The 23,108-nt window shown below is 37.0% G+C and overlaps 1 long non-coding RNA gene across 1 annotated transcript; it reads right to left on the reverse strand.

The window, feature by feature from the left end:
• On the reverse strand, positions 1-4,308 carry LOC120080279. The gene is made up of 3 exons (XR_005482458.1): positions 4,006-4,308; positions 1,961-3,878; positions 1-974 (listed from the first exon to the last, which is right to left on the reverse strand). It is a non-coding gene; the product is annotated as an uncharacterized LOC120080279 (long non-coding RNA).
• Positions 4,309-23,108: the final 18,800 nt, after the last annotated feature.

Raw genomic sequence — 23,108 nt, forward strand, 5'->3', positions numbered from 1 at the left:
TATAAAGCCATGTAAACCTTCTTTCTCACTAAATTTATATTTCACCAAAAAAAAAAAAAGCATCCATTCAAGCACATTTTAGAGTAAACAAACTCAAAAGGAAAAGTTGAGATGGTCATTGTTGATCTCCTTCAAGCTTCAAAATATGTGTCTTCTCAAATGCCTTACATAGAATCAAAGGATTGTAGAGTGACTTAAAAGATACTATTTTGGATTGGCTTATTTGAAAAAAGTCTTGTTCTTTGGAAGATCTATCTCGTGTCTGGTACTGCACGATTCTACTCTGCAAGAACTTCGAATCATTCTCTTGAAGCTCATCCTCTTCATCATAAATGATCCGCTTGTCCCAGAATGACCTAGCCCAATAAGGAAATCCCAATTCATTGGGCCTTTCGATACAATCAAATAGAAAGCCCCAAGGGTGCCATATTCTAGGAGCCCAAACTATGTGATTGAATAAATCCTCCTCTATCTGTTGCGGGTCGAGGACTCCTTCTCCTTCCCCTTCTTCAAATTCGATTCGTATTGTTCATAGAGAAATCTCTTGTCAACGATAGAACAAGATCCATTTTGTATCATATCTAAGGGATTCCTGGGTTCGGACCATCTTAATCCTTCTAAAAACAATAAAATTCAAGGATTTTGTCTTTATGAAAACTAAAAAAATTGTAGAGTGCCCATATTTGGGAAAAAAAAAAAGAGATGCATACCTTGGTTGCTAAAATATATATGACCAAGAAGAAAAGAATTGAGCCTCTTACCATCATTATTTTTAAGGTAGATGTAAAAAATAACATCATGAATTTCGGCTATTCTTTCATAAAACTTGCCACAAGATCATGAGAAGAAGAGAGAACAAAGAAATTGAAACAAAATAAAGAGAGAACTAAGAGATTACTTACATCCATAGTGTAGGAAGCATAGAAGAGCTCTTTCCTTCAACAATAAAAAGAAGATTACCATAACTGTATAACCTGATTGAAATGCCATAAGTATGTATAGTTTAGAAAAAACAAACATTTCTCTGAAAAATAATCATGAAAACCCCTTTATACAAGCAATCAAGTCAACCATTGTCCACAATAGACAAGGCATAAAATGAAAACTTTAGCTTCCTAAGCTTAGTTGATAGAGAGAATCTATTTATCAATGTACTGAAATCACCTTAATCGCCACCATTACAAGGAATATACATCAAATAGAAGTAGCCAACCATGCTTGAATGCATTACGAAAATGTGGCTAGACAAATTTCTAGATATATACTACAAGAAAAATTAGCTTTCCCGATGCCTAAATCGGTCGTCGGGAGACATGGTCTCTCTCGACGCCGTAATGGACTAATGAACTCCCGACGATGTAAAAATCCGTCGGAAGTTACTAAGAAACTAGTTCGCCTAAAGAAATCTGTCTCGACAATTAAAGAAGTTTGTCGGGAGTTCCTGAGGAAAACCCCATCACACACCCCAAGCTAGAATGAATGTTTTTTCTATGAAAAAAAAAATCCAAGACAACAACATTCACACTACTTGCAAGGATGTTAAACTATTTCAGGTGGAAGAACATTGGGTGGCAAACTAGCAATATTACATTAAACAAAATTTAAAACTATCAAACACTACCCTGTCTAGAAGGGAGCAAACTAGCAGTCCAACCATTGATCTTCTTAACACCCACATCAAAACAAGGACTAATAACCCCACATTTGACAAAAACTTTTCCAAATCTATGATCATTGACATACTCAAAATCTCCGATATATCCTAAATATTAAAGCCAAAAGATGAAAATAGAAAACAAAAACCCCCTTAATCAATAGCCATTATTGTTTTTGTTAACAAGTTTTGTTCATATCAAAGAGGCAACAAAACTGGAGAGATCAACAAGATGCTTGCGGAATTCAAAAGGTTCTTTTTTCAATTTCAGGACATATACAAGAGAGAAGGAAAAAGAAAATTTACCAAATGAGGCCTGCTTTTTTCAAATCTTCGAGCTCTTAGAGTCCTTATTGTTGATATACAAGCAAAGAAACAAGAGCGGGGATGCAAGTACAACAATTGTCACAAGAACAAATTGCTATTTTCTTTGGTAGTCATCTTTGACCGTCATTATTGTTTCCAATTCTCAATGAAAAAAACAACATGAACAAACCTTCATATAAACAAACAAGTCAAAAAGCAAGTAGCTCAATGGGAAAAGAGAATCAGACCATGAAGACAAACTACTGGCTTTGAAATCCTACTGTTGTCCAATTGCAACCAAATATAGCATATATGAAAACACATGACACAATTCTGCAACTTCCCCCCAAATGAAATTATATATTTTTAACTTTGATTTCTATATATCCCATGCCCACATCAAAGCTTATCCAAGTTAACACTTCAAGTGCAGAATATTATTTGACTGTGCTTACTATTATTCCATCTTATCAATATTTTCCAATACCACAATTGTAAAGTATTACAGGTTCGACTGTTAGAAATTAATAAGCTAGATACATTATGGATCACACATTTCTAGATACATTTTCTAAGATACATGCATTTCTAGATACATGTAATTATTGAAGTACATGAATGGTATGTATGCATGTACTTCATTTATTTTGTGTCTTTTAGGAAGTGTCTCTTGAGTACTATATAAAGAGTTCATTTCCCTCATTTGTATGCAAGAGAAAAGAATCAAAATCAATAGAAGCAAATTGAAGTTTGAAAAGAAACTGAGTTTCAAGAGAACAATATTCTTCTCTTGTGCGTTGTTGAGTTTTGTAAGAGAACAAGTTTCTTCTCTTAAAAGTTTGTGAGATTTAGAGTAAATTTAGAGTGGGCTCGTCAATGCTTTCAACATCGACAATTATAAAATACTACACCATACCATTGAGAGATCATATTTGTGGGTAAATGAAAAGAGTTGAGCAAAATCAAACTATATTACCATTAATTACGACATAAGAAAGTATGATTACCTACATGTTTTAAATAAAGAAAATGGTTGGAAATGTTACAATCAATGCTCAAATAAAAACAATATACTACAGTACATAACACCAACCAATACTTGCTCAAACTCATTCCTTAATTGGACTACTTTCTTCTCTTTGTTCTCAATCATGTTCTCTTCTATGTATGTTTTTAACATACACAATAATTCTTTAAAAGAGTTTTTTTTTTTTATGTTAAATTATAGAGATTCTTGCAGTTGGTTGTATAAAAAAAAAACTATTTCTCATCCAATTTACTGATAGAAGTCATGGTTTATCCTTTTACGACCTAACTTGTTTGACAAGATCATATTTATCTCCAACCTTAATTATTTGGTAGCATTTGTCTTATTTCCTTATTTTTGTCCTTAACGCGGGTGTTAAAAATTGATATGTATGAATTGAACAATAGAGATAACTTATTCTATTCAATTTTTGTTCGATTCTCCTACCCAAACTACAGTGTAAACTCAACGACCATTTAATACAAAAGTCTTGATGCATATGAGAAACATAATATAAAAAGATTCTTCAAGTAAAAACAACAATAATACGAAGGGACAAATTATCAAACTCCTACATAACTACCATTGTGACCCTCATCTTTTCTAACCAAAGGATTAGAACATTTAGAAGGTTGAAAATGTGATAGATTTTGATTCAATGTGGTGTTTGTAAGATTTTAGGTTATGAATTTTTAGGGTCATGCACTCGTTGAAAATTAATATAAAAGGAAACCCAAAAGCAATTAACTCAAAAAACATTAAATTTTACTTGGAAAATTAGTTCATGTGGTGAAGCTTTAAAAATACCCATCATATTCAACCTTGGTTTCTTCAACTTGTAGTCAGATAATCAAACAGAGCTTCTTGAAGATAAAACTGATTAGATGGCTCCTACAAACACCATTATAGTGAGATCAAAATCATCTATTAGATGGCTCCTCCAAATTGTGATACAAAATTTTGAGAGAAATAAAATATCTAAAAACCAAAACATTCCTAATTATTGCTATGAACTAACCTTTCGTTTGGCATTTCTTTGTTAATTTGTGGATGGTCGATAATTGCAATAATATGATTGAGAAGAATCGACAGTGAGATTTAAAATGAAGAGGTGGGTTTTAAGAGAAAGAAGGGGTGGGTTTCGAGCGACGAACTAAACGAGTTGAAGCTTTGACATTCTCATCGATGTTGAAGGTTGGGTTCTAGGTAGGTATCAAGTGCTGAAAGTTGGGACTTAAGAGATATAAGGGTAGGGAATTGAGAGAGAAAATTTAGGGCTCTATGTGTAGAGACGAGGAAAGGAAACAAAAGAGATTTAAGAATTTGCATGTAGAGACGAGAAAGGAAATATAACAAAGAGAGAAATTAAATATTTTGTCTAGTGATGAAGGAGTGAGGCGCGAATACTTCCGAAAATTTGGGCGACCTCAAAAGTTCATTTTTAACATGTTTCCGCCTTTTTTTAGTGTAAGATTTCATAGCCAATTTATTGTAGTGGAGGTTAAAAAAAGTTCATTAAATGGCTAAGTGTTGGCTGTGAAAATGGTGGCCAAACGTGGAAGCAGCCAAGGCAAGGATCGGGTATCAAGTAAACACTAGGCGTTGAAAGATCAAGCATTGAGTAAAGGTAATGGTGAGCAAGGAAAAGATCGTGCATCGAGTAAAAATCATGAGTGATCGCGGGAAGGATCATGCATCAAGTAAAGGCCATGCATGATCGAGGACAGGATCGTGCAATGAGTAAATGAAATCTATTGGCTTTTTGGCCCTTAATCTCAAATTAATTAATTTTAATTAATTAATTAATCAATGTTTTGATGATAACAAACTCAATTTTTAATTATTGGAAATCTTAGTATTTTAATATGTCCATAGCGTAGAGCTCGGAACAACGATTCCAACACCTCTTGAATCACTCAAATCGAAGCTAAAACGAAGACGATATGACCAAAACAAATCTATAGAGAAAATACCGTGGTGGATGATGTGGCATAACCAGACCATTTGCATGTAGACATGTGGTAGAATATTGGTTGAATGGTGGATCATTAAGAGATGAACATATGATCGATTTTTTATTTTTGGATTGATTTAAAATAAAAAATTGAAATTAAAAAGAAATTTAAAAGGAAAATAAATTTAATATTATTTTATGTTTGTGTCTAACGGCTAGATTTTTACACATGGTATGTTTTTTATTTTTGGATTGACTTTAAAAAGAATGAATTTAAAAAGAAAATGAATTAAAAGGAAAATGAATTTAATATTATTTTATGTTTGTGTGTAACGGCTAGTTTTTGACACATGGTATTTTTTTTATTTTTTGGATTAATTTTAAAAATAAAATGAATTTTAAAAAAAAAGGAATTTAATATTATATTTTGTTTGTATCTAACGACTAGTTTAGTTTAAAATCTTTACCATTGACTTTTAATTAATTGTGGTTTCTAAAATTTTTTTTCCATCCCTATATAAACCATCTTCCTCTCCAAATTTTAAATCAACAAATTTTACATTTCATAATCCTCCAAAACTCAAAAGTTCCATTGTTGCTCTCTCTAAGTTCCCAATTTTTTTTTCTTTTCATTTTATTCTTGAGAGTGTGTTATTATATTGTGAGGATAAACTTCTTGAGTGCTTAAACTTGTAAATCCACTCTAGTGAGAGATGTATTGTGTTCTTCAAAAATTTCAACATTTGTAACGGTTCGATCCTAAACCGTGGAAGGATCGGGTTTGCTATTAAACCTGTAAAAGGAGTGGTGGTGTAACGGTTGGGTTCTAATCCGTGGAAAGAGTCGGAAAATTTTTATTCAAATTCCCAAAAGGTACTTGGGGAGTGGAGTAGGTCGAGTTTGACCGAAGCACTATAAAAATTACGGTGTCTTCTTCTCTAACTTTTTTCTTTTTATTTTTGCAATTAATTTAAGCAATTTATTGTATGTTTTAGTTTATTCTTATTTATTTACTAAAATTTAATAGAATTAAATTATCACATTTTTGTCATCTTATTTGTTGCATAAATTGAATTTTTCTTATTATTTATAAAAAGTGTATTAATTAGTTTAATTGGGTTAATTTAGAAAAAAAAGTTTAATTAAACCCTATTCACCCTCCCCCCCCCCCCCCCTAAAGTTGCCATATTGATCCATCAAAATCATACATCGAGTAAAGGTCATCACGCATCGAGTAAAGACCATCGTGCATCGAGTAAGGGCCATGCACAGGCGAGGAAGCACTCGGTTGGACGCAAGGATGGGCGCTGAATGCAGGGGCACTGGGCATGCGGTTAGGTATCTGGCTAGTTGGCCATGCGATGCCAACACCATGCAATGAGGCTAGAGCTATGCAATGAGGCTAGAGCTATACAATGAGGCTCAAGATATGTGATGAAGCTGGAACTATGTGATGAGGCCAGAGCTATGCAATGAGGCTAGAAGCTATGCGATGGGGCTAAGTTGGTATGCATGGTAAGAGAATCTTAAGCAAGAGGCTTGTACAAGCGTCGACGCATGAATTAGGTAAGGTGAGTGATAGCACCAAAAATGTGTTATTTTTCTCTTCTTATTTCTAGGTCATTACTATGTTAAATTGTTTATTTGATACTTTTGTAGGTATTGAGCATCTTGAAGGTAGAATAAGTCGTTACAAGCTATTTGGGATTAATTGCGAGAAATTAGGAGTTAATTTTAGCAATCAGACTTCAAAGGGAGGTGAACAGACAAAAATACCCCTGGACAGAGCGTGGCGCAATGCTGTAAGGCAGTAGCTACCTATTTTGAAAAAAATAAGGCAGCGTTGCAATGCTACGAACATCATAACAAACGTGCGAACACGGCAGAGTAGCATGGCAGCACTGCTTGCAGCGTTGCGACGCTGCGACCAACTCCTATATATATATGTTTTTTCACTTTAGGCCAGAAAGAGACGCCCACCTTTGGCCTTCAGCCGAATTTCCCTTCTCTTTTCTCGTCCACTATGTAGTTTGGACGTTTCTTTAGTAATTAATCGAGTAACACCGGATAGTAGCTTCTCATCCTCCATAGGAAGGTAAGGTTTTGGTTTCTTAGTTTAAAGATTCGGAGGAACTCGGTGTTATTTTGTGAGATTTCGATATTGATGTATACAAACTTGTCTATGGGTTTTGAACCAAATTTATATTTATGAATTTCATGATTTTATTGTTAATTAACGCCCAATAATTTTATTATGTAATTCTAATGCTTTGAGATTAACTTGTAATATGTGACATATAATTATAACTACATATAATTAACATGTAATATGTGAAAACACTTGAGCATCATCTCCAACCTGAGGATAAAAAAAATATAATCATGAGGTGGCTCTCTATCCTTAAAAATATCAAATAACAAATAAAATCAAAACTGAATTAAAACTAGAACACTTGGGTTGCCTCCTAAAAAGCACTTAGTTTAACGTCTGTAGCTAGACCAGGTTTCTAATTCAAACAACTTTCAAGGTGGCTTCATCATTCCATGCACAGCAACACTTGAAATATATAATTTTCTCTTACACTAACATTCACATAAAAATTAGTCGAAGAACAGTTATCAGGAAAAGCATAATCTTTTCTCCCTTCGTCCACCAGTTCAATATCTCCCTTACGAATATAATCGAGAAAATTTACTGTACCTTCCTTTGGAGATTGTTCAGAACAACTTACCTTTTTGTTGCCCTTTGCTTTACCAAGAGATTGTTCAAAATGTTTACCATCTACTTCGTTGATCTCTTGGTACAAACTTATAGGCTCATTTGGTTTGGAAGAATGAAAGATGTTGAATTTTACCTCTTCATCGTTCACCCGAAGTGTAAGTTTGCCATCATAAACATCAATCAAAGCTCTGCCCTGTGGCTAGGATTGGCCGTCCACAAATGATGGGAATTTCATCATCTTCTTCTATGTCTAGGACCACAAAATCTACTGGGAAGATGAAATCACCGACCTTAACCTGAACATCCTCTACTACACCATGAGGGTAAGTGAGGGAAAGATCTGCCAACTGCAATGAGATCATCGTCGGTTGTACCTCTCCTATGTCCAGTTTCTTATACATAGATAAAGGCATCATATTAATTGAGGCTCTTAAATCACATAAGGCCTTATTTACCGTTAGATTCCTTATGGTGCAGGGAATCGTAAAACTCCTGGGATCCTTCAATTTTTACGGAAACTTCTTTTGTAATATAGCACTGCATTCCTCATTTAAACTCACTATCTCGAACTTTTTGAAATTTTCTTTGAAGACAGCATTTCCTTCATGAATTTCACATAATTTCAAATTTGTTCTAGAGCATCTACAAAAGGAATATTTATGTGAAGCTTCTTAAAAATATCCAAAAACTTAACAAATTGATCATTTACTTTCTTTTTCTAAAAACGCTAGGGATAGGGAATTTTATTCAATACAACGGGTGAAGGTTTAGAATTACTCCCTGATTTGGATGATACAGGAACATCACCCTTTTTCCCTTGATGCATATTACCAACTGTAGCAAAAAATATCACCTGTTCCTCTGTCTGGTCTGTCACTGCACGATATTTTTCCCATTTCTCAAGGTTATTTCTTTGCACTGTTCCTTTCGGTTTTTCTCCGTATAGCAAGGGAAAGCTCCTTTATTCATTGTGTTCAATGTAGCAGCGTTCTGGCTAACCTAAACCTTAAGGTTCTGGATAGCCTTCCCATGACTCGTTACTGTGCTCTCTAAGAAATTGGTTCTACTCCTCGACTCCTTTATGAAATCCCCAAGCAAAATCTCCACAAATAGTTTCTTTTTAGAAAAACCTAGAGGTGCCTACAAAACATTCTTATTGCTAGCATATGAAAAATTCTCATGATTGCTCAAGCCTGAGTGATAACCAGTGGGTTGGTTCATCTGATAAGAATTTTGATGGGCTACTGGAAATTGATTCTGCAAGTGCATTACGAGCTTCCGTTGATGCAATCGATGATTGAGTACCCGTGGATAAAAGATTAATGGCATTAGTCAAAGTAGCCATCTGCGCCTTTAAAGCATTTACCTCATCGAGTTCATAAATTCCAGCCACTCTTGTTGAACATCGTTCTGAGAGCCAATTATAGCTCGTGGCAGTCGTATTCTCCAGTAACGTCAGAGCAGCATCAATACTCTTTGCAAAAATTGAGCTTCCTGCAGCAATATCCAATATGGATTTCGTTTGTATTGGTCAACCCATTGTAGAACAATTCGATTTGTAACCAATGAGGTATCCATGTTGAGGACACTTTCGCAGCAACTACTTATAGCGCTGTCATGCCTCGAATAACTACTCATCCTTTCTCTGTCTGAATGTGCCAATTTCTGTTCTCAGTCCGCCCATTTTTTGCAGGAAGGAAGAATTTGTTCAGGAAGGCTTGGGCTAACTCATTCCATTTTCTTATGCTTCTCGTCGCAAATGACTCCATCCAGTCCTTAGCCTTGTTCTTCACAGAAAAAGGAAACAATCTCAGTCTTGAAGAAACTCTATGGAGAGAGAACCTTGAGCGGAAGCGGATCGACGAAATTCCATTTTCCATTGAATATAAATTTCATAGTAAACAAAAAACAAGATATGCATTTAATTATAAATTACAGCATGCACCCCAGATTACCCTCTTAACCTAGAAGGATATGTGACTGCAGCAGTTACCAACCCTTTTGCTGGCACTTACTGCCTAACTAACTTTTTTGACCTGTCTTAAATCCTGGTTTACATACATTTCAACAACATACTGAACAGATTAACTCAAAACTTAACACATATACATTATAGGGTTTTAGGCATTGTTCATACATACACTTATGTATATTACAACATAGTGAGCCCAACATACAATACTAGTCCCTATATGATAGAAACATGTGCACTAACAAATATAGATTCCTCAATTAAGCTTCCTTCAACTTGAGTCTTTGAGTGGCAGAGCAGCAACAGAGACGACTTCCGAGAACTGACCGCTACCTGGAGGGGGAAAAACATTTGAAAACATAAGCTAAAAGGCCAGTGAGTGACTAACTCTTAAAACATAAGCATCATACATAAATTTGATAGTAAAACTAAAAGCTTTAATTGAAAACATAAACTTAGGTAACCATCATTCACGTAATCATTAACATAACAAATCACCTTTTATGCTTTGTTGAATTATGCCTTAGTTGAGAGTGGCCCCCTTGCTTACTCTTTACCATACTTAACTACATTACTACTTAACTTAGGGAAGGAACTCTTTTGTTCAATTCTCAACATCAACTCTATTTACGTGCACGTGGTTCTAGTTAAGTATCATCGTACCTTAGGTATTATTGCTCAGATACCTTCTTCGTGTCCTTTAGTATCAATTTCTCGGATATCATCTCTATGTCCTTCAGTATCCAGCTTAATGTGGTCCTAGTTAAATACCGTCGTACCTTAGGTACTATTGCTCGGATACCTTCTCAGTGTTCTTCAGTATCGAGCTGCTCGGATACCTTCTCTATGTTCATCAGTATCGAGCTTAACGTGGTTCTAGTTAAGTACTGTCCTACCCTAAGTACTACTACTCAAATACCTTCTCAGTGTCTTTCAGTATTGAGCTGCTCGGATACCTTCTTTATGTCCTTCAGTATCAAGCTATTTATGCTAATCTCACATCTAAGACTAAGCTCCAATACCTTCTCATTTAGTCCTTCAGTACTGAGCTATTCATATTTTCTCAGGCACATTCTTATCTCTTTTTGACTTAGTTGCCCTAAATCAGTCAATACTAATGCATACTTATGATCATTGAAATGCATAGCATAATCATAACATTAAAGAGAGATATGTTACTTAGAAACTATTTGAGAATACTTGTCACTATTGCTTCAGCAAACATGTATTGCTAAAATATTCATAAAGCATTTTCAATTCAGTAAAGCATTTAAAGCATTTAAAGTCATTCACTGTCTTTGGCAATCCTCTTAATATACTTCCCCTTTTAATGTCAAACCTTCCAATGCTTAAGCTCACTGTGTGTTGAACACTTAGCTAAATTCTTAGGCCTTAACTTGAGTAGGCAGCAACTTCTTTACCATCGCCCATCACCATGCGTCCATTGCTTGCATCCATGTCTTGCCTTAGGCGTTCAAACCTCTTATGCGTTCAAGCTTCTAGCCCACGCCTACAGCCCATCGCATAACTAATCCTTTGCATCAATCATACTGTCCATGCGCCCATTTTGTGACACATCAATGCATGCCCCATGTGTTCATCTAATCGTGCGCCACATGCTCCACCACCCTTGCACCGAACACCATGCACGCCTGTTTGCATAGTTCAACGCCCACACAACACTTGCACTTATGGCTTCAGCCTGCGTTGCGTAGTTCAACACATCTCAGTGTGTCCTTGCACCAATTCATCCCTTGCACGTACCTCAGCCCTCAATGCATGCGTTCAACATCACCGTCTGGCCTTTTAAGCTACTTACTTGGTCAACCCAAGCAGCTGCTGGCTTGTTCAAGACTCGAGATTCAACTTGCAATTTGAATAGCTACTTTTCCAGGCCATTTCTCAAGAAATTTCTTTCTACAAACTTTCTCTCAAATGTCTCAGCAATCTTAGCTTAAAATTTCAGCCAAGGACTCTTCGTGGTTTGGCCGGAATCCTCAAATCATCAAAACCAGCCCAAGCTTACCCGAGAGCTTGAATTTCAGCAAGATTCTTCAATCTCCAACCCGATTCCTCTTGAATATTCTTCCGGCGATTCAACCCTAGCAACTAGACACACTCAGGGTTGGAATGGCTCTAAAATCACTCCATTTGCACGAGTAAACTGCTCAAACCCTCTCTTCAAAGCCAAACTTCCCTTTTATACTAGTAGCTGCATGATAAACCTTCATTGATAAGCTGCCACCTCATCCTTAAAAAGATAATAAAAAACCTAAGCATTATAGTCGGCTTAGCTAATCAGTCACTATGTCGATCCTTTCCTTTTGGTCATCAACGCAAGGGTCAGCTCTTAAGCCAACGCTTGCAACCACATGGCCGCATGCCTCCTTCACACAATGCATCGCCCAACCTTTGCCAACGTATAGCTCGCCTTGAGGCTATCGCCTTCTTCTTTTGGTTGCATACTCCTAAGCCAACGCATATCCTAGCCCACACATAGCTTAATCTTAACATATAACCAAGCGTTAAGCCTTCCTCAACGCTCAACCACCAAGCATTGCATGCCTCATGTACCTTGCGCCAAGACTGCCAATGCTTCCTAAGCAATCGTACAACTTTCCAGCACAATCACATACCTCATCATATACTTCCTCGCTCCATCACATAGCTCTAGTGTGCATCGAGTATTCAGTGCCTTGTGCTCATCGCCGCACACTGGTCAGTGCGCACGCCCAGCCTCAATCGCTCAGCGTCTAGCCCTGCACACATCGCATACCCAATCGTCTAGCATTCATCGTCTAGCGCCTATCGTGCAGCCTCACATGCCCTATACGATCACATTCACGCATCGCCCCAACATCCAGCGCTTTTCTCGCGTGTAACCAAGCAATCCTTCGCTCGCACCTGGCCTACTCGTTGCATGATGGCTCCTCCTTGTTGCACGATTATGCAAGCCTCAACACATCCCTTGCATGCGTGTGCTAGGGTCAGCACCTACCTTTGCGCCAACATGCAGCGTGCCTTGCCCGCATGCTCACTAACCTCGCAAGCCCATTGTTGCTACATGCCTTGTCAACGCATAGGGTTGCAAGCGCTCAACAAGACCACCTTGGCATGCATAACTCCAACCTAGCTTCCTCCATTACTCTACTGCACTTGGCCTCCACAAGAGCTCGTCTAACCTCTAAAAGCAAGACGAGCACATGAGAGCTTGTCTCCAATGCCTAACACAAGGTTAATGCATAGCTACACTACCAACACTTAGCCATTTTATGGCTTGCCTAACCTCCAAGGCAAAACCAATGCCCATTCTTCCAAACCAATGCCACCAATGCCTTGGCCTATACTTAGCCAAAATTTTCACTTGTTAAACTATCTAAAACTCACCCGAGACTAAGTTTTTCCTTAAAATCTTCTTCCTCCATCTTCCTACTTTCTTTACTTCCTTTTACAACTTTACTTTAACGTATCCTACATCTTTGCTTAGTATACCTATTACTCACTTATGTAGGGAAAATGGAGTATGGGGTTTACAGAGGGTTTTGAGAATCTCACCTTTGAAGACCTTTCTTCACGATTTCCCTAACAGTTCACGAACTTCTTGAAGACTTTATCCATGAAAAAAAAACTCGAACAATTTAAAACACTGCCACAAATGTTTCCATGGTATTCTAAGGGTAAGAACCCAGGAGTGGTAGACTCTGGCTATTTTGGTTTTGAGGGAAAACTTGATGTTGAGCAGGAAGGATTGAGAATGATCTCAAAAACACAAAACAAACACACAGAATCTTCTGTTGTTTTCTCAGTTTCTCGATCGATCAACAAGCTAAACCAAGAAGAAGAAACTTTTTTCTTTTTTACTTGTAAAAAATAACCACCTACCACTTACGTGGTTGGAGAGAAAAAGGGGTAGGGAGTTGTAACTCCCTCCCTTATTATTAAAATAATAATAATATAAATATAAATTTGATAACTAACTTATCATATTATATATATATTAAATTATATGTTATGTCAAATATAACACATAATCTATAGTTTTATATTGTATCACATACAATATAAACTACAATATAAACTATAATTTCTTTTCTCTTTTATGTGGCATTTAATATAATCATATTTATATTAGATTTAACAACTATGCATCTAATTCATAGAAACTATATTTGAATCTCATTCAAATATTTATTTCCTCTCATTAAACTATAATGTATCAAATACATTATAACAGTTCTATCACATGTAATTGAAACAACTTAATTATATCATATATAATTCAATCTCTTTACTAATTTGAACAATTCAAATTAATCAAAAAACTGATTCTCAATTAATCATATTGAGCTACCAAAAGGACCTCATGGACCTGTAGCTTGAATCTCCAACGGTACATGAATAATTAATTAAACTCTTTAATTACATTATTCACAATTCGTTAACTGTCGAACTCCACTAAAGACCGACAACTGCACTCTTCGCACTACATATATATTTTTGTGTCCATTAGATATAACCAATCAATAGTACAATGACCCTTCACAAGTTGCTCGTAAGTACAGCTAGGCCAAATTACCGTTTGGTCCTTATAGTTACATCTAACTCCTTAAGTACTAATCCCTCTAGTGAACAATAAATTGTAGTCCAACTATGACTAAACTCTTCTCGAGCCAGGAAAGGGTGCGGCGCCACATTGTTCAGGACTCGGAATCAGCCCTTAAGGGAGCAATTTATCTATTTACCTGATTCGGGGAAGGAGTGAATTCCATCTTGTGTAGCAATGTTCCCAGCTCCCTAATCAGACGAATTCCCAAAATGGTAAGCTTGTTAACTCAGCGATCTGGCCACCCTCATAGGTAGGAGTTCACAACTCACTCAGGATTTAGGTCATGTTATCTATGGTCATCCTAGTCAAATGTAAGTCTCTATTATGAATGGCGTTATATAATGAAACTAAACATTTCATGTTTTGGTCTTATACAAACTCCTTTGTATAATATATCCCCGCTCACATGTCTATACATGAATGATCAAGATTAGATCATTTGTAGCACTTTACAACAATTGTAATACCTACAAAGTGGGCTATACTCGTAGTGTTACCAGGATAAGGTACCCAGCCTTATCCATCTACTACGGACCATTTAGGTTATGACTTAAACATGATCCACCCCCTCTACATACATGTTTAAGTTACAAAGATAACCTTGGATGTTAGTTTATTAGTTTGTGGTTAATGCAACTAAAATATTATATATTTTATAGACGATGAATAAAATACCATATATTTTATTAAAACCACAATGATTTTATTCAATAATGTTTACAGACTATAGAACCCTACGAGATTTAGTGCATCAACCCCAACAATCTTGCATTTGTCTTAAAGCTAGTGAGGTGTACAATATAGTCAAAATACAGACTACAAAAATAATAAAAAAGGGCATAACACGTGCCCAGTACAAATCTCCCACTTTCCCTAATCTAGACGTGGCCTCTCCCTTAGACCTATACTCTGCAAGTGACCCTCAAACACCGTAGCCATGAGGGCCTTTGTAAACGAATCGGCAATGTTGTGCTCTGAAGCTATCTACGTGACAATCACGTCCCCTCGATGCACAATCTCTCGGATGAGATGATACTTCCGCTCTATATGCTTGTTGTGCTTGTGACTCCTAGGCTCTCAAGAATTAGCCACAACACCACTATTACCACAATAAAGTGTGATGGGCTTTGACATGTCTAGAACAACTTCAAGATCACTCAAGAATTTCCTGAGCCAAACGGCTTACTTAGCAGCTTCACAAGTCGCTACATACTCAGCCTCCATGGTGGAGTCAACGATGTACCCTTGCTTGGTGCTTTGCCATTCTACTTCCCTTCCGATAAGAGTGAACATTGATCCTGATGTGGATTTTCTAGAATCCTTATCAGTCTGAAAATCAGAGTCTGTGTATCCTGTAAGGATTAAATCCTTAAAACCATATATGAGTATATAGTACCTCGTTCTTCGTAGATATTTGTTTTTTAACAGTGGTTCAGTGATCCAATCTCTGATTAGATTGATATCTATTGACTATCCCTACTACATAGTAGATGTCAGGTCTAGTACACAATATCACATACATCAAGTTGCCCATAGTAGATGCATAGGGGATCCGTCTCATCTCCACAACCTCTTAAGTGTCTTAGGAAATTGTTCTTTAGACAATGTAACTCCTTGCCTTAAAGGCAATAAGCCCCTCTTGAGGTTTTGCATCGAATATTTGACAAGCATCTTATCAATATACGATGCCTAAGAAGAGCTAGCATTTTGTTCTTTTGATGCTAAAGATCTGAATACCCAGAACAAACTGAGCCTCTCCTAATTCTTTCATTTGGAATTGGGTCGCTAGTCAGTTCTTAACTGCAATCAGTAAACCTACATCATTCCCAATAAATAGGATATCATCTACATATAATACTAGAAAAACTACTGAACTATTGATGATTTTCTTGTAGACACAAGGCTTATCAATGTTTTGATCAAATCCATAAGATTTCATCGCATCATCAAACCTTATGTTCCAAGATCGAGAAGTTTGTTTTAGTCCTTAAATGGGCAGATTAAGCTTGCAAACCTTTTACTCTTGACCTTGGATTATGAATCCCTCAGGTTGCACCATGTAAATGGTCTTCTCAAGATTGCCATTTAGAAAAGCAGTCTTGACATCCATTTGCCAAATCTCATAGTCATAATATGAGGTAATGGATACGAGGATCCGGATAGACTTAAGCATAGCAACAGGCAAGAAAGTCACCTCATAGTCAACTCCCTCAACTTTGGTATAATCCTTTGCCACCAGGTCTAGCCTTGAAGGTTTGCACCTACCCATCAGCACCCTGTTTCCTCCTGTAGATCCATTTATAACCTATACATTTAACCCCATCAAGTTGATCTGTAAGATCCCATAAGGAATTGAAGTACATAGATTTCATTTCGAGATCCATCACTTTATGATCATTCATCTTTGTCAATATCCTCCATTACCTTCATGTAAGACAATGGATCCTCAACTTCTTCATCAGCTACCATAGCCAGGATTTCAGTTAAACCCATATAGCGAATATATGGGTTCGCAATGCTCCCACTACATCGAGGTTCCCTCAATGCTTGAGGTGGATTTGACCTACTAGATGATCCTACTTTAACAACTTTTGTTGAGGTATTAGGTTCTTCAACAACTCTTGTTGAAGATTCAGTAGTTTCTTTGGAAATCTCATACAACACAATCTTACTTCTGGGCCTGTGCTCCCTTATATGGTCTTTTTCAAGAAAAGTAGCATTTGTCAATAGAAATACTTTGTTTTCTTTAGGATCAAAGAAGTAAACACCTCTCGTTCCTTTAGGGTAGCCTACAAATAGGCACAATCTTGAACGTAGTTCCTGAAGAAACTCTTATACAAGAGTACCTATGAGTGAAAGTGGATCGTTTCAAATACATTGTGACAAAATTACCACATTTAAATTCTAACAGACAAGATATACATTATACAACAAATTACTGGCATGCTATGAGATTAAAAAACAAGAGAACAAGAGAACATATCACTTAAAGAACCTTTCTTCTCCAAAATCTCGCTCTCTCGAAGGGACTGCTCCTCTCGCTCTCACTAGAACGTCCAAGCAATTGTTCACCAAATCACAAGTCGTCTACTCACGAACAACCTCCACACGAACACAAGAATGGGGATGACACCACCACTTAGAACCCTCGTATTCTCGGTGTGAGAATCTAGGAGGTGTGGGCTCTATTGGATTTGGTAGAGGGAAAAAGGAAGCGAAGATCATATACAACAACCAAGCAAATGGGAGAAGGAAGGGTCTATCGTATAGACAATGCTTGATCATTTAGAAGAAGGTACATGATCGTGTAGTAAATAGGTTACGATTGTATAAGCAATGGTTTATTAGATGTTCGGGCGCTAAACGATCGTTTAGCAAATCTTATGTGATTGTTTAGAAAGAGTTGCGTGTGTATACGATCGTGTACCAATGTTGAGCTATCGTGTAGTCTCTTGGTTTGCTATGCGATAGGCTGTATACAACTCATCAACGAATTATGTGATATCTTTGCAAAATAAAAACGATTTTCATTTTATTCTTCAGTTACGAAAACTGAATCATACCTCCTACTATCACACGATTACGGAGAAAATGCCGGCACAATTATCCCATAATTGTCCAGTTAAAAAAATGAATATAATCATATTATATTCATTAACCTGTAGTTTAATGTCACATATAAACCATAGTGTTTTCTCCTCCACTAGATATAAATCATATTTATATCCATTTTCCTCCAATTAATGTATCTCATACATAAAGTCAATCATATAAAATATAATTAACTAGTTCAATCATATAATATATAATGGAGGACCCTCTTGTCAATTTGAACATTTCAAATTGACCCAAAAACTAATTCTCTACTTGAATCCATACCTTATGAACGTATGGCTCGAAGCTCCAACGGTACGTGAATAGCTGACTAAACTCTTTAGCCACGAGGTCAACCATCCATTAACTGCCAGGCATTCCACTAAAGACCGACAATTGAACTCTTCTCACCACAGATATATTTCCGTGTCCATCAGATATAACCATTCAACAGTACGATAACCCTTCACAGATGCTCGTAAGTACAGTTGGTCGAATTTACCGTTTTGCCCCTGTAGTTACATCTAACTTCTCAAGTACCACCGATCCCTCTAATAAACAATACAACATAGTCCTACTATGTGTGGACACCTCTCGGGCTATGAGAAGGTGTGTGGCGCCACATCGTTCAAGCCTCGGGATCAGTCTTTAAGGGAGAAATCTATCTACTTACCCCTACTTTGGGGAAGGAGTGAATTCCATCTTGTGTAGCTGAGTTTCCAGCTCCCAAACAGACGAATCTCCAAAGTTGTAGGTTTGATTCGGCGATCAGGCCACTCGAACCCATGCAAATCAAAGAACTACCCTCAAAGGTAGGAGTGTTGGATCGATACCAACACACAGCGAAAGAGAATAGGATCCATAAGCACTATAATTCATTAATTTTGGTTGAAAAGAAACATGCTAAAATAGAGTTTAATGGGTTTCAAGAACATACCTTTGAAGAACCATTGAAATCTCTATTTCCAGCTGCAAAATCCTCTAAATCTTTTTGTAGACCACCACAAGATCTTCTCTACTATTCTTTTGGTGCTCTAGATTGAGTTGTGGGACTCAAAATAAGCTGGAATCAAAGGGAATTTGGAGAAAGCTCACTACTACAACCCAAAAATGAAGAACGCCTTCTTCATCCAAATTTTTCGGAAACTATCTATCGGTTACATCACATTCACTTCACTCCAATCTCTTTAATATATTACAGACTATCATGCAAAAAGATTTGCTACATGGGATGCAGCTCATGCTTGGAGTAAATGAAGGTTGAAGAGGTGGGTTCCTAGTGAGCTAGTTGAAGATGAACTTGAAAAACTCATTTTTCAATTTTGTGTAATTTTCTATTTCCAAAATCCATTTTGATTTAAAATCATATTTTATTTCTAAAATCAAAATTTATTTATTTTAAAAATTAATTTCATAAATTAATTTTCTAATAAAATTAATAAATAATTATTTAAACAATTTAAATAATTCTATTTAATTTAATATCCAATATTAAATTAATTTTTATACAAAGTCATCTTCATATATTTAAATCATATTTAAATATATATTCTTCAATTTCGTTTGATTCTAATTTGAACATTTCAAATTAACTTACCACGCTACTCTAGAGCTAATCCATTTTCGAGCTAGTAGGGGGACCTCGTGGACCTATAGATCGATCTAACCCCTATTCGTTAGATCGATCTAACCCCTATTCGTTAACTAATGGGTGGTGACGGGAAATTAGAAGTCAAATTATTCAACAACTAAAATCTCTTGGATGTAGTATGAAATGCATGTTCCTAAGTTATGTGTTGATAGTCATGCGTCGATGGTCATGTGTCGGAATTAATATGCGTTAATAAATGTATGCGATGACCATGCGTTCTGTCACAAGTTTTCTTGCGCTCATGCCAAGTACAACACGAACGCAAGTTTCTCGGGTAATCAGAGGTCGAACACAAGGACTTGTAGCTATATGTATGCGATAATGTACATGCGGCGGTTTAAATAAAAGAATGGAAGGGAGGTTGCTAAGTTAACCCTACTCCTACTCCTATCTAACAGACAACACAATGAGAATATGCATGAGAGGTAAAGATACGATAACACTTGACATGAAATAAATGTATGGGAAAATAGATAAAATGCGGAGATGATTTCATTGCAACCCTTAAGAGTGACCACAAGGGCAACCTTAGTCAACGCAAACCATGCAATCATGCTACACACACGTGAACCTAACTCTAGGATGTATGCGGTGTATCTGCGATATTGCCGAGAAGTCAATGCCTGCCTAGACCTCCATAACCAGCTCACTAGCTCCCGCCGCATGAGCATGGCTGCCGCATAACCCCTTATCCTACTTCTTGGACACATGCAAATCCATTCTATAGGGTGCATATGCTGTGTGAAGCAAATAGAGTTTATCCCTAAGTTCTCCATTCTTGCCTATGCGTTCTAATCTGCTTTCCCTAGTCTTAGATTTGGGTTTTAGACTACTCTCCCAAGTATGCCTAAATGATTAATGATGCACTCATAGGACAAGGTAACTGCATGAACTTTGCTGACCTAAGGTTGTTACTATCCCTAGTGAACAATGCATACATTGCTTAATGCGACAAACCACTTACCCTCCCAGGCAGTTGATTATTGCTGACTTTACTCATAGACAAGCAATGCGTTAACCTATAAACAGGCGTTGCAGTAGCTTCACACTAAGCAAATAAGATTACTCACACATTCGCGTAACGCACACCTCTCGGTGGGTTGCTACATGCTTCATATCCCTAATCCACATGACTAAGTATGCGATACCCAAGCAATCCCTCCAAGTGTTGCAATGAAAGTAAAGATGCTAAGCAAACAAGATGGAGATGGAGTCGAAGAAGATAGAGAAATGTATTGAAAACAAGTTGTATTACAATATGAGAAAAGAAAGGGAAATGATGTGTTCATTCCACCCACCTTGCATTGATCCCATTAGTATGCGTTCTCACGTAGCCGCAATCATCTAATGACCGCATTCACTTAATACCGCAACTCTACACAGTGACCGCAATCGCTAGGTGAGCGCAACTCCCATGCGATGAATGTATACGGCTGATTACCGCAACATCCATGCATTGATCGACGAGTTCGGCCTTGCATGGAGTAATTTTCCGCATGCGGTCGTATATGCATTAGTCCGGTTTCCTCGTTTGCATCCATTTCCTGTTTTAGCTACAAAAATAGAACATTGAACGCATAATAACGCAAAATAACGGATTAGCTGAGGTTCAACCTGCTGATCGACGCAAGCTCACTTTCTCGTGAATTTCTAGCATGATTGCCACATATTCTGCCTAACAACCCTCATAATTCTAACTAAAAGGCCTAAGATGACATGCATTTCTGCATGTCATCACACCCCCAAACTTAAAATCATGCTTGTCCTCAAGCATGCGTTATACTTAAGAAATTCTAACTCACCGTCATGCTTTCCTTTCCGATGACCAGCTTCTCAGAATATAATTTACACACACCTTTGACCATCACCGCAATGCTCTCCTCCACTTTGGCTCATTCTTCAAAAAGATCTTTTCTAAACTTAGTTTTGGCAAGCCTTAGCTCAAAAACTTTTATTCATTCACCGCAATTTTGTGTTTAACTTTTGAGAATGCGTTCTTAAAAAATACTTCAAAACTTTACGATGTCTTATTCAAATGCGGTTTTGAACCATGTTATGCCCTTCATTTTGGCTTACCCTCACGTGTGTCATGCGGGCATCCAACTTCGGTTGCATTCCATATTCAACTTAACTCTTGTCTCGTTTGATTTTGCTTGCGCTAGACAGAGGAGTTGCGCTTATGCACTGATCCTAGCAACTTGTCTTTGTTTTAGTTTGCCCCCACATGTGTCATTCGAACATCCAACTTCGAGCAAGTGCCTTTCACAACTTAACTCTTATGCACATGGGTTTCCCCATTGTGTTGACATTGGAGTTATTATTCTCAAAATCTCACTTCATTTTTTTTTCAAATGATCGCAATATAATGAACGCAATTCTCCGAAATCGCTGCCACCCCCAAACTTAGAGCTTGGCAGCGTTCTCACTGTAAAGCTCAAAACAAAATTACAAGAATGTGATAATAAATGCTTGAACAAAGGTTTGCACAAAATAAAACTTAAGACTTTCAAAGTTTGAAGAAGCTAATAAAAGTAAAAAATGCTTTACGTTGATTAGTTAAAAGATGCGGTGAACTATACGTACCATCATAGAAACATCGCAAAAGAACGCAATCGGGAAAGAAAGAATTTCAAAAGGATAAGGCATACAAGATAACAGGAAAAGACCTTAGATAGAACGATGCATGTGATCATGCGTTGGAAACCACGTGATTGAAGCCATGCATTGAAGCGTGAAAGGAATTCTTCCGTTGAACTATGAAACGATGAGACTTATTGTTACACCTTCAAGAGCAAACGTACCATAACCAAAGAAGCAGCCATATATCCAAAATAACAATGAAAATAATAATAACCTATAGTAAGAAAGAAAAGTAAAGAGTGTTGTCACCGCAAGAAGCCTTCCATGCAGGAGATGGTTCTCAACTGCTTGGGTCAAGGATCATGCCCTGACCAGTGGAACTTCAAGCAATTGTTGGGTGCATGTTGGCCACCATTAGATTAGAACTGCCTTCAGCTCTTTTGCGACTGATTGCCCTTCTACCTTGGGGTCAACATTTGTTTCCAGCACATCGCCTACACTTCAATATTGTTTGCAACCCGGTCGTAGAACCTGCAATACTCCCAAGATAAAAAGTTTGCTCGCAGAGACACAAAACTTAACAAACATTTAGCTGCCAAGTCCGTGGCAACGGCGTGATGGGAAATTAGAAGTCAAATTATTCAACAACTAAAATCCCTTGGATGTAGTATGCGATGCATGTTCCTAAATATGCGTTGATAGTCATGCGTCGATGATCATGCGTTGAAATGAATATGTGTTAATAAATGTATGCGATAACCATGCGTCCGGTCACAAGTTTTCTTGCAATCATGCCAAGTATAATGCAAACGCAAGTTTTTCGGGTAATCCGAGTTTGAAAATAGGGACTTGTAGCTATATGTATACGATAATGTGCATGCGGCGGTTTAAATAAAAGAATGGAAGAGAGGTTTCTAAGTTAACCCTACTCCTACTCCTATCTAACAGACAACGCAATGAAAATATGCATGAAAGGTAGAGATACGACAACACGTGACATGAAATAAATGTATGGGAAAATAGATAAAATGCAGAGATGATT

This window comes from Benincasa hispida, chromosome 6 (assembly GCF_009727055.1).
Source record: "Benincasa hispida cultivar B227 chromosome 6, ASM972705v1, whole genome shotgun sequence".
In the NCBI taxonomy this organism is placed as follows: Eukaryota; Viridiplantae; Streptophyta; class Magnoliopsida; order Cucurbitales; family Cucurbitaceae; genus Benincasa; species Benincasa hispida.